The sequence below is a fragment of the Etheostoma cragini genome, chromosome 19, assembly GCF_013103735.1.
Source record: "Etheostoma cragini isolate CJK2018 chromosome 19, CSU_Ecrag_1.0, whole genome shotgun sequence".
In the NCBI taxonomy this organism is placed as follows: Eukaryota; Metazoa; Chordata; class Actinopteri; order Perciformes; family Percidae; genus Etheostoma; species Etheostoma cragini.
The window spans coordinates 13,985,326-13,998,932 of record NC_048425.1 but is presented as its reverse complement, the minus strand read 5'-3'; the positions used below and the strand labels follow the sequence as shown (position 1 = coordinate 13,998,932).

Here is a 13,607-nt window from a genome sequence, read left to right as displayed (position 1 = left end):
AGCATGGGTGAAATATCTTAACAAACCATTGAAAGGATTGCAATAAAGTCTTGCACATACATTCATTTCCCTTACTGGCAGGATGAATCCTAATGACTTTGGTTATCCACTGTCTTCTCCTCGGCATCACCATGACGTTGACATTCTTATTTTTTTGTGAAATGTCTCCACAACTATCAGATGGATCGCTATTTATAATACTTTGGCAATAACCTGAATTTTCCTCTAGAGCCACCATGGTGTTGACATTTAAGTTTTTACTAAAATGTCTCAACTGTTGGGTTTCTTGTCATGAGATTTGGTGCAGACATTCATGTCACCCACAGGATAAATTCTAATTACTGTGGTGATCTCCTTATGTAGCAAAATGTTAATGTCCAGTACTTTATTTTATGACCAAATACCTACAAAACTAATGACATTCCCATCCTAACTGTGAGAATGTCAGGATGCTGACTCTAACATTGAGCTCAAAGCACCCTTGTGCCAGCCTCACAGAGCCGCTAGCATGGCTGTAGATTCTTATTCTTGTTATATTGAGGTTTCTAGCTGGACTGATTTCATTGCAGAATTTGATACATTTGTGACATCTTTAGTTCATTTGACCTCTGATTGTCAGTGTCAAAGAAAAGAAGAGGGTGTTCCGGTAGTTGCAACAGACAACCCCCTTTGTAAACTGCTGATGAAGCGAGGGATCCCACTTTGATGGTAATTTGAACATAGACATTCTTAGACAAGGAAATTTCATGAGGGTCGATTCTGTCCCTTCACATCTCTTTTAGGTCTTCCCACTTCCAGAAACTTCCTTACAAAGTTAGTGATCGTTGGTGCAATGTGTCATGCTTCTGACGGTCTGATTGTGTCTGTGCTTTCACATTCAGAGGAGCGGAGAGAGAAAAAGAGAGCTTCATGTGTTGCTCAAGGTCCTTTTTAGATACTCCCCATCCCACATCTCCCTGCACAATTAATTTTATCTTTGGGGTATTATCAAGAGGGAGCCTGGCAAAGCAGCATGACAGAAAAAACGGCCCAGAACCCCGAGGCCCAGGGTGGGAATTAATCTGTTTGACAAGATCTCTCACAAACGATTTGCCTGGCTTTCCTTCAGTTGGATGCTGCCACTACCCTATAATCGGAGGGGGTGAAGAATAAGCATGTTTCAAACATAATGCGCACTGAATCGACTTTAAACGTTGAAGCAGTGACGGGGGGGGGGGGGGGGGGGGGGGGGGGGGGGGGGGGGGGGGGGGGGGGGGGGGGGGGGAGATGTTGATGTGCTTGAAACATAAGGAAAACATGCAGCTCTTACAGGTGTTTGGTGTTAGGACAACCTAAGTGATATGTTTGTCAAGTGTGCATTAGCAATGTTCATATACCGGATCAACAATGCAGCCACAATGATGAATTTCTATCACGGCCAGCTGTTATTTTCTCCACGAAGCGGAATGCCGTCCTGAGTCAACCTCTCGAAAATGGTTAGCCTTGTTCTTTTCCCACACTTTCAAAACTATTGGCATCAAGCAGACGTTTGATGCATTATCTGGGATGCTGAAAATAAATCAAAGTAATGATTGAATAATTATCTCAAGTGCAATTAATTAAACATGCCAATGAACTCATCTTGAACAGCTGTCCTAGCTTCAGCACTTAATCACTTGTGAGAATTACCACACGCAAATGGAGGATGCCGAGTGCATGCAATAATCGCTGCAAAGTGCATTGTTTACAAACAGTAATTAATATCACACCGTGTATTAGCAGGCTAAGTGACTGCAGTGCACTTCTGTAATTGTACCAGAGAGAGTTGGGGTTCTTCCCCACTCTTCAGACCCCTCTTGTTAAGACTGGAGACATAGGACTGAGTGCTAACAGTACTCCATATTCCAAAATTTCAACACAAATTCATGTCTTTTATGATTCTGTATTTTGTGGGTTCCATTATGCCAAAAACACATCCTCCTCCAACACGCAATCTATTAGTTAACCTACTGAATGTCCGGGACACCACTAACCTGATAATTCATGCTCATCTCCATTTCTACCTAAATACTTTAAAATGGGTTCATGTTTCTGCCTGAGAGTGTAAAATAGTTCCCCCTAAAAAGTGTCATTGAGCTCTCTTGTCTCTGGAAGGGATAGTTGTACCCGCGCCAGTGTGGGAGTCTGTAGGATTCCACGATGAGGTCATTTTGGGCATCACATAGACGGTCACATAGCCTATGTGACATAGCCTGACAGTCACAGCGGACTCAAGGAAATGGTCTGTGTGGTTCTGACATATGTGGGACCGATCTTGGATAGACTAGCGTCTGGAAACATGAATGAAGATTGACAACGTGTAGCAGACAGCCTAACAATTAACTGAAGAAAGGTCACTAACATGTCATATATGGTCTTTACTGGGATAAGTTATGATTTGCTGATTACAGTAACACTGCAGATCTAGCTTAGTTCAGCACGAGGTACTGCTGGATTATGACACACACACATTATTATAATATCAGTAATTACGTGCAGTTATTATAGCTTACATGAACTAGTGCTATTGTCCTAAGAAAATAAAACCATTGTAGGATTCTGAATATGCAAAAGGATAATTAGCATATTCATTATGATTTTAATATCTTTCACAGTACTGGACCTTTTTAGTGTGCACTGTACCACCCGAGAACAAGTGAGATACTACAGTAATTAAAATAAGCTTAGTGCAAACTGTGTGCCTCACTGCTTTTTTCCCCCCTTCTGAACTTCAAAATGGCCATGCATAACGACAACATGGAAAATGAAATGCCTCAGAGGTAAGAGATAAGAAATACAGCGGTGGTGGTCTTTGACTGTGCCAGACAAAGGTTACCGTTTAATTCATAGTAACTTGTGTTTTCTCTCTGCATACTTAGTGTACGGAATGTGTACAAGAATTAAGACCGTCAAAATTACCGTTTAGGGACATTTCTGCCCATGCTAGCTAACACATAGTCAACTTAAGTGGATACAAAAATGTCTTTATTTAAAAAGAAATACGATGAAAATATATTTTTAACAGGGTTTTAATCTAAAATTACATTTCTGATGGACTCGTCTGGAAAGGGCATTAAAACTAAAGAACAATAAAGAATGGAAGTTACAAAACACTAAGCCAAGACAATGGACATAAATCTGCATTTTAAGCCACTGTTTCTTGAAATAAAATGGCAACCAACGTTATCAATTAATGTGTGGAAAAGCAATTATCTCGGATTGTGTCTTTGGTAGAGCTCAGTGGATTTCAGTGGAAGAAAAGTGCTGGCCTTCAGTCGTCCTTGTGTTGTTGCAAGTCAATTTTTGAACTCTGTGTTGCTTTTTTTCTTGCTACATTTGTTGTCTGTCTTTGTATTCGTATATTTATGTCACGCTGATACAACACGCTGAATATCTTCAGAGAGAGAAGAGAGGAATTGCAGACTAAGTTTGAATTCCTTAAAATGCAGAATCATGAGTATGTATGAATGGGTGGGTGGGTAGTTAGGTGGGTTCATGCATATGTATGTAAGTATATGTAGATTGGGTTCATTTAAAAAATGGATTAACCACGTGTTTATTTTAGTTTTCACCTTTTTTATTTTTTAAGTGTATGTGTGTGTGTGTTTGTTTAAGATCCGGTTAGCACATATGCATCACTTCTGCTTATGTGTTCTTAAAAAGAAAATCTAAAAAAAAAAAGAAAAGTACACATTTATTTTGTTGCTGGTCACAAGGAAAACATCCAGTCACTTTGATCATTTTATTGTTTGTCCAAGCAGAGTGCTTCGTTGGAATCGATTTCCCTCCAGTATAATTGGTGTCATGCCTGGTTTGGCCAAATAAGCCATTACACCAGTAGATACTCTGGGAAACTAAAAGGGCATGGCTGACACTTTGCCTAAGAATATACTAAGCAATTACTTTGACAAAAGAAGTTTTGGGGGCATTATGCAGCACTACGCTCTTTGCACAATTTGTAGTAGTATTAATAGGAATTACTCACACTTAATTGAGAGATATCAGTGATCTAATCACACTTCTTTTGCCTGTGAGTTCTGAGCTCAGTCAGTAGGGAGTTGGGTTGGGAACCGGAGGGTCGCTGGTTCAAGTCCCCAAACGGACCAAAGTATGGTGGTAGACTGGTAGCTGGAGAGGTGCCAGTTCGCCTCCTGGGCCCCAACCCCCAAATGCTTAAGGTGCCTTTCAATGCCCCCCCCCACTCTGACATCTCTCCATTTAGTGCACGTATAGGTACTGAGCATGTGTGTGTAATTCACAGAGTGTAAATTGTAATTTTCCTTTTTTGGGATTAACAAAGTAAACATTATTGTTATTATTATACAATGTTAACCGTGTCATTTCCTTTTAGTTGTCTTGTTTTCCCTGCAATCGTGTTTAGTTCAGGCAACATTCACATCACAAATAACAGTAACATTTGCTGTTACATAATTCTGCAATTAATCATCTCGCTTTAACTTGTGTGTTTTTAGCAAACTTGTACTGTAATTGAAGCACATGACCAAAAAATGGGTTCACCTCCCCACCTGATCAATCAGTCCCGCTCAGTGAAAGTCTGTAAAACCCCCATTCAGTATCAGCTATCCACAGGAGCTTGATATTTATTTTATTAACAGAAACGTTCAAGGTTATAAGGTTAATATCTGGCAGTGACTACAATTCTCTATGCTATTGTAGCAGGACACCATCTGTCTGTCTGTCTGTCTGTCTGTCTGTGTCTCTCTCTCTCTCTCTCTCGTTGTTTCTCTTCCACAATTGTGTTATTGTGTGTGCACACTCACACAGATGCGCACACACTCAAGGCGCTCTTTTTCCTCCCTTCAGTGTACAAGTAGCAGCAGAGCCATCCATCCAAACCCGTAGACCATGAAATTAGGTTAAGACGTAAGGCTGTGAATGACACAGGTGTGGATACAAATGAGAACATCCGAATGAAGAAGTACAGATCCAAGACGGCTGATACTGTAGTGGTTATAGGCATTGTGGATTTATTTCACAGCTTCCTCCTTCATTTTCTTTAGCCCACTTTTCCTGTTGTGTATTAGTGGTCAGGACAGGGCATTAGCATACATGCTGGGAAGCTGTGCGTATAGGATATTAGGAGCTCTGTCATATTCCAAATCTCATTTCCCATAGAAAACTTTAAAGTCGCTCAAGCTTGTCTGCACTTCTCTGCTCTCTTGTATAAATAGGAGCATTTCCTTTTTTTCCTTTTTTGAATACATCCAGATTCTACATTATTGTTCTTTTTAATAATGTCCCTCCATGTTCAACTCAGATTTAATAAATCACAAGCACAATGGCAGTATTTGCAGTTCTTTTTTTATGACAAAATGAATGTACTAACCATGTCTTTTGACAGAAGTCTGGAATTGGACATCTCTGCTAAACTGGGATTCAATGACAACATTCGTTGCCTTATAGACCTTATTATAAAACGTATATGTATGGTCACAGTTAAGCAACTAAAACTGAAGATTATGAAACGGATTGAGTGAAAGACAATGTTAATTGTTTTTCTCTGGTATAATACATAAGGGCACCAGGTTAACCATACTTTTGGCCTCACTATATAAACATTAGAGTATTCACAGTACGGATGTCATGGAATTTACGTTAAATGTGGCATGAGCGAGTGATGTGTGATGGGTTGCACATTTTCTGATTGTGCTATATAAAAGATTATGCTGCTTTTGTACTGCTCAATAGTGAAGAACAGTTATGTAAGGGAGCATTATTTCCTTAAGTGCGATAAACTGCTGTTTAAAGGTACAGTATACTGTAGAGAGGCAAAGTAAATGAACTGTGTTCTGACAATCCCAAATTGTGGCTGTTGCTGAACATGCGTTTTGATTGAGAGTACTGCAAGAAAGTTGTCAAGACCAATTGGTAAAACATGATTGATTTACATAAAGGCAAGTCAAGATGTTTAGAGCGATCTAAACAGTAGTAGTGATTTGGCAAGCCTACGCTTCAAGCTGCACAGGCCTTTCCAAAGTGCATTAAAGGCAAACACCTAATCAATCTAGACTTTAAAACAGCCAGCCATATTAGTTATTTCTGTGTATAGTGGAGAAGTGAAGCTCTTTTCTTGATGTGCCAGTCTTTTATTTATTTTTTCTTTACATAATACAAGAGAGAGAATGTGACAAGACAAATAATTGCAGTGCTGTTAAAACATCAGACTCGTAATCAAAGTGCTGTCGAAAGGGTCACACATCTTTTGACAGCAACCACATCTGGAGCTGGTGATGTGAGAGCGCCATATTGACTATTGCTTTCAATATAATAGCTATTGACCTGTGTATCAGCTAGGCTTTGCTAATGTCTGCAGTCCTTCAAATCCCACTGCGTTCCAACATGAAAAGTTTCTACTCCCATAACCATAGGTGTACATTGATACAAAAGACTGCTGAGCACTTAAAAGGGAATGCAATATGTGCAGTGATGAATGTGGTATCAGCTGAATGTGATTTTGATTGACTGGCCCTTTGGGGCCATGTGGGGTGCACAAAAGAGAGTGTGAGGAATGAATTTGCCAACTAATGATCCATTCTGTTTTGAATTATGGTTAACCTGGGTATTCAAGATAGCATGACAGCGAGCACGAAGGGGTGGAGGTGTAAGTGGAATTGGAATGTCAATCAAGGAAAGCAAACCCTGTACACTACAGCTCAGGTTTAGCTAATTGCATAGGAAGGCTTTAGCAAACTGCGTTATGTACAGTATAAAAGTAGATGCCTGTAACAGTCTAGTTCTATGCTTAGCGTTATATGTACAGTCGGTATGAAATTAATAGACATAAGTTGCAAATCGGCTCATTTAATGTGTCAACTGTGCTTGTCTGCACGCGCACACACACACACTATACACATTATACATAAGCACTTGTGTGATGCCAAAGGGTCAAGTGGTTTTCATTGTGTGCTATGAAAAGTCCTGACGCTAGCTAATATTTCCTGATGTGCTCTTTTTATTTGCATACCGGGTGCTGCCTCAGCCAGCTTCTATTGTCAGAGCTTTCTATTTGAATGTCAACACTATTATTACAGCTATTGATGCAACAGCAGGTAGTTCTCTGCCTTTGTGTCTTCTTGTGTCTCTGTGCCTCTCTCTCAGCCTCTCCTGCTTTCCTTCCCTCAGTTTTGTTTAACAGCTATCATTATGTGTCTGCCAAATGGAATCTACTTGCAGTCCACTATTTCTACCTTTCCCAAGCATCTCTATTTTTCTGGCCTTGACATTCTGCCACTCTTTCCCATTCACTCTGACCATAATAGGTGAAACGGAGAAAGCTTCGCGTTGCTGTCTAGCCTCTCTTTTCTTATTGTTTACAGCCAAAGCCTTGACAGTGTTGCTTCAGACTTGCTTGGGGAAAATGGACACTTTGACATTTCACACCCTGAAATGTGGCAGTGCATGGTATTACTAGTAAACACTGTTCATTACTGTCTTGACAGCTGATGACCAACTTGCAACCCCTCTGACTGCACACAAACGGGACTTTCTAACTTCAAGATGTTCCGAGCGATCAAGGCTGAGAGGCTTTTCTATTTTCTCATCCTGTGCTCTTCTGTCTCCTTGTCTTTACTTTCAACCATGTAATCAAGTGCACTTTATTGCTGTCATGTCTGCATAGGTCTGACTATATTTTCAAGTCGGGCCTTTATTGATGTTGTGAGACTTGGGGGGGGCTCGGAAATAGGAAGGAAATTATGATAGATACTCTAAATGGCTAAATAAAGTATATGTATATTATAATTTGACTTACTGACTATAATTTGTAATAACGGAGCTCTCTGAAGAGTAGCAATAACAAATGAATTGCAACATAAGTTGCTGAAATATATATATCTTTCAATATGAGGTTGGCATCATGAAGCCAGTTTCCTGTCAAAAGCAATGACGATTTTAGGAGTCTTTTATAGAGGTGTGATGAGGTCAATGCATGAGCAGCCTACTTCCTTGTATACTGCTGTATTTAAACGCATGGTTACGTTGTAACCTTTGTTCTTTGAGTAAAGTCTGTTTTTCCAGCCATATTTATTCATTAAAAGACGTTTTCTTTAAAATAGTGTTAAAATGTTGACTTGTTCTCGTGAACCCAATCTCGTGTCTCATCTCGTCTCATGAGTTGAGTGTCTCATGACACGCTTAGTCCCTTATATTAAGCCTATCCATAAGTCAGTACGATTTTTATTGTAATTACTTGCAAAATGTTTGGTTGCAAAATTGAAGAAAAAAAATTACTTCCATATCATTGAAGTTTGTATTCTAGCCTGGTCTAACCAGACTCTGGTCCATTAGCCCGGTCCTACCATACTCTGGTCCATTAGCCTGGTCTAACCAGACTCTGGTCCATTAGCCTGGTCCTGCCAGACTCTGGTCCATTAGCCTGGTCCTACCAGACTCTGGTACATAAGCCTGGTCTTACCAGACTCTGGTCCATTGGCCTGGTCCCACCAGACTCTGGTCCATTAGCCCGGTCCTACCATACTCTGGTCCATTAGCCTGGTCCTGCCAGACTCCGGTCCATTAGCCTGGTCCTGCCAGACTCTGGTACATTAGCCTGGTCCTACCAGTCTCTGGTCCATTAGACCCGGTCCTACCAGACTCTGGCCCATTAGCCTGGTCCTACCAGACTCTGGCCCATTAGCCGGGTCCTACCAGACTCTGGTCCATTAGACGGGTCCTACCAGACTCTGGTCCATTAGACGGGTCCTACCAGACTCTGGTCCATTAGCCATGTCCTACCAGACTCTGGCCCATTTCGTTTTACAGAGAGTCTGGTCTCTCTCCATTGACAAGTGTTATCTTCCTTGAAGACGTACTGTGTTGAATTTTAAAACTGTTGGAACTCTGGATCTGCCATAACCAATTGCTAACATTTGGTCGTGACGTTTGTCATGCACGTGTGCAACAAGAGGGCAGACTGACAAGGCTTATATTTAGCATTAGCATCGCTAGAATTGCCAATTCCTTCATCGCTAGCTGGAAAATCCAACTTTTCCCAAACCCTGTGGGGAGAAGGGCCATAACATCATGGCCACCAACAGAACTCAGCAAAGATTGTTCTTGCTCGGGCTTTAACTTCTGGATATTCGGCACCGTTGCCACAAAGGACCGAATGGCTTCGGTCGCATCTTTCTTTGCCGCCACTACGGAACTACAACTCTAGCAAACGGCCTCAACGTCATTGTTCTCAGACACTCATTCTGTTCGCTGATTGGACCGCCAAAAATTTGGCTGGAGAAAATCCAAGAATATACCGCAAACACAGAGGTACTACTGTAGGGAAATGAAAATTGAGCGCAAGTACGTAGGAGTGTGGAGCCAGCCTATATGTATTCTACCAAATGACGCAGCTGTAAAAAGGCTCTTATCATACAGAGTTAAACGTACCGTCAATTTTTTCTGTACTTATTCAAACTCAAGCCGTAATGTGTTTTTCCTTCATTGAGCCATTGATTTTTTTCAGTTTGTTCAAATTTCATTTGAAGTGAGGATAGATTTGGCAAGCACTTTTTAATGAATCTGAAGTTGTTTGGATTGCTTAGATACTATCACTCCGTGATTTACAAGAGGGAGTAAAGGTGATTACATTTTCTCATACATTTTAATCTGCAACTCCACTAAGGTGCACAGCTCTTTGCCCTGCTTACAGGATTACTTTAGGCTACAGAACTTGCCAAAATGATTCCTAATTAAATGTCATTGTATGGAGGATGTTTCAGTGAGATTGGTTTATTAGTTAAATTCTGGTCAATATGCGACGAAATTGTGAGATTGTAGAAAACGACCCAATCAAGACTTGTCCAATCGTAAAGATAATGCTGCATGCTGTACACTGTGTGCACTATATGTACCCATTTGTGTAGTGTGTGCATTTTACAGGATAGTGTTGACAGGGTACAGTCTTGTTTTTAGTGTAGTCGTAGAAAAAGCACATGGACTTACAATTAAATAGTTTGCAACCGCTGCAGTTTACTCACACACCATTTTTACAAACATTTGTTGAACCTGTAGCTATATATAATGCAAATACAAAAAGAAAATGTTTGTATGCAAGATAAAAAGCGATGGACCCAGTATACTGCATTCTAGAAACGTAGAGGGACAGATTATTTTTTAATATTTGAACCAATAGCTCAAAGAAGAAAACATTGAAATTGTTAACGCTCTCAAGATGATCTGTTTAGAACCTTGGTTAGATTGCTGTTAATTGAAAATCAGAGTAATATGAAGGAATTTTTGACAAAAAGGAAAGGTTGCTAAGTAGCAATTAGATTTCTTACAATATTTCTATACAGCCACTTGTACAATAGTAGAACTCCAGACCTGTGCAGACACTACAAAATGTCATGTTAAGTTGCCCAAAAGAGATTGTGTATGTATTTAGTAGTAAATGGTTTTCATATTGGAAGTGTCCTTACAGTAATTGGAACACAAATTCTCTTGATCTACACATTGATTTTCATCCTATTTTCCTTTGTTTCCCATTTAGAAGAGACATTTGATATGTAGATAATGCATTTCGATTTCTTTTTCTGGTACAGATTATCATCCATAGTTTATCAGATTTGGTCAATAGTATTGGCAGTGTGGAGATATATTGTATTCAAGGCTAACCTGCTGCAAGGCTTAAACATAGTATACATTCTATTAAGATTAAAACATATATGGAGTACAATAACCTCACCTGATGCTTTTGTTTGGATGAGCAAAAGAGCATGCGTGTTAATTATACCTATGGTAGATTTATGGTTTTGAGATTTAAATAATAGATTTGACCATGAATAACTTGGCATTTATCAATGATCTAACCAATAACCAATCAGCGAAGTGCATTGGTCATCCGTAGCAAAACATACAACAAAACTAGAAGAGGCATACTTATAGGTCTTCTGCAACATAGACTATAATGCAAATTTATAATATCATTCATTTACCAATGATTGAGTTTTTAAATTTATATTATAAAATATAGTAAATGTAATACATGCTGCTGTCATTTGACCTTTGACGTCATTCATAAATGTTAATAAGAACAAAGGAAGGGTAGGGAGAAACCCACTATGAAGAAGGAAATCCACAGGTTGAGTCTGTATAATAATACCTGGTGCAAACTGAGTCTAGATTATGCACATACCATATTATTTTACATATTTACCCTTGAAACTACTGTATTTGCAAACTGTGCCTATGCCTTTAATGTCAAAAGCCACATGAGTTTCATCACTGTAGAGTTTTGGACTCCATCTTGGCACAACTAAGCATTTTAATGATAGTCACTAATCACATTCATATCTGCAAAATGTCCAGTTCAGTGGCTGAGTTTTCTCATATCCGGTGGGACTAGGAATGCCACTTTTTCTTGCCATCGAAGCAACAGCAATATGGCATGCCATATAAGTATATGCAAAGCATTTCCCATTATCCTTCAACAGCACTCACTCAGAGCAGCCATGGCAAATATCATTAAATGCCCTGCTAACACCCCGCCCCTCTACACACTCACACATACACACAAACAAACACGGTACAAGCACGACCGTCCCTTCTCTCTACCCATACTCATTTTCCCCCTTCTTTTCTTCCTGGCTATCACTCAGTGGCAGTGCGCGAGGGAAAGGGAGTGCATTGATCTGCCAAAGTGAGCAGCCATTTCCCAGGGTGAGTCTGCGCGGCGCTCCTGTCCCTGAATGGGAATTGCTCATTTCACCTGGCCGCCTTGCCTTTAACAGAATAGTGGGATGCCGTGCTAGAGAGGTACTGAGGGAGGGCAGCAGTCAGGGCCCTGGTCAGGGCTTGGCAGGCAGCAGATAAGAGCTTCTCATGCTGCTCCATGCACTTACCACTGCTGCTGGAGCCCAGTCTCAGTCTCTCTCTCTCTATCTCTCCCTCTCTCTCTCTCTCTCTCTCTCTGTCTTTGACACACTCACACGCACAGAAGCATAGCTTTTCTTCACACATGTGAGGCCCTAATAATAACTTTGGCGTTCTGGTGAGTCAGCTTTCTTTCCTCAGGCAAGGATAAAAGTAAAACATGGTGCCTTTATTGAGTCTGAAATCACTAACTGTGGAATTCCCAGAACAGGGCTTTAGCTCAGCCTGTATTCCATTCACTGCGGAGATGCCATGTGTCCACAACATCTAATATTGTGTTGAAAGCAGGTGCTGAAAGAGTGATAAACAAGCCAGTAAACTGTTTATGGCATTCATATGGAAGACATACAGTTATTGGAAATATGTAGTTCTGAAGATCAAGAGTTGTAGTTGAAAAACGTTCATTTCCATTCCAATGTGGACTATGCATTTTTTTTTTTGATTTATTGATCAATTGTTGTTTTTTTAAACCAATTTTAGTGCTTGAAGTTAGAGTTTGCGTACCTTTCTCTTAGTGAGCGAAGACAAACAATTAGAGGTTTAAAGTGCTTGAAACATGTTTAATATCCTGTGTGATGCTATGCTTGTGTAACCCAGTCAAGGAAGGGTTAACAGAAACGCAGTGTGGGCCGGAAGACTCCGATCTGTCAGAGCTATAGCGGTAGACGGTTGTGAAGTTTAACGTTGGTAGTCCCCAGAGAAGAAGGTGGTCATTTCATGGCGCAGATTAGAACCCTAATTGAAACCTAAGCAACTGAAATTGAATGTTAGACCACTGGGTCAAATTGGTTGTTATTACTGGGACTTATAAAGTGTCAGGGTTAGTTCTGTCAAAGTGTTAATAGTTTAAAAGAAACGTTGCTGATGTTGTTCAGTAGCTAGGTCAGAGGTTATCAGCTAATGAAACTTCCATTAAAAAGGATTTCTTGCATAGACATTTGGTTGCATTTGGTTACCGGTTCTAATTAACATTGAATGCCTTTTGCATTGGTTAAAGTTCATCAACACAACATAAGTGAATGGTATGTTGCTTGTAGTGCTCTCAGAATTAAATTTTGGCATTTAACAAAATCAGAATCAATGTCTGCTTGTTAGTCTGGATTACCAACATGACAATTCTATTCATCTCCATTGTCTAGGGGCAACAATGGAAATGTCAGAGACAGATAATACAATAACAAATGAATTACTTTGTTTGGGATTTGAGTGCTTCAGATTTTGTTTTATTTTAAAGGCATCACATGTTTGGCCCTGTTTGAGATTGATGCTGTTTTCTCAATATATCATGTCAACTAAATATGTTTCTGTCCAAATTTAGCCTGCATACGAGCCTTAAGCCTTCCAGACCCACCTGTCCTGCAGTGACCCCCTACCCCTCCACCTCCCCATCCTGCAAGTGTCCGAAACGCCTTCCATCCAGCCTCTTCATCCCCCTACTTCATCCTTCACATGTTCTCAAATTTATTTCTCTCTATCTCTCTACCCTGCTCAGCCCACTTCCCTCCCTCCATCTAGTCTATCTCGCTGCTGCTCTCCTTGCTCAGTGACAGTCTCATCACACTCTATCAATCAGGCTTGTGAGGCCTAGGCGCAGTGCAGCACAGCACCGCACAGTCCTGGTCCCATCAATGCCAGTCAGTCTCCCTCACTCTCTCAGTCACTTTAAAAAGGTTTAGGTTGCCAGATATAGTCTGTCCACCCCC

General features: G+C 40.4%; 1 protein-coding gene across 44 annotated transcripts in view; it reads right to left on the bottom strand.

The window, feature by feature from the left end:
- LOC117934721 (receptor-type tyrosine-protein phosphatase delta-like) overlaps positions 1-13,607 on the bottom strand; it is a 362,606-nt gene that overhangs the window by 187,107 nt on the left and 161,892 nt on the right. The gene's annotated exons all lie outside the window — the stretch shown is intronic.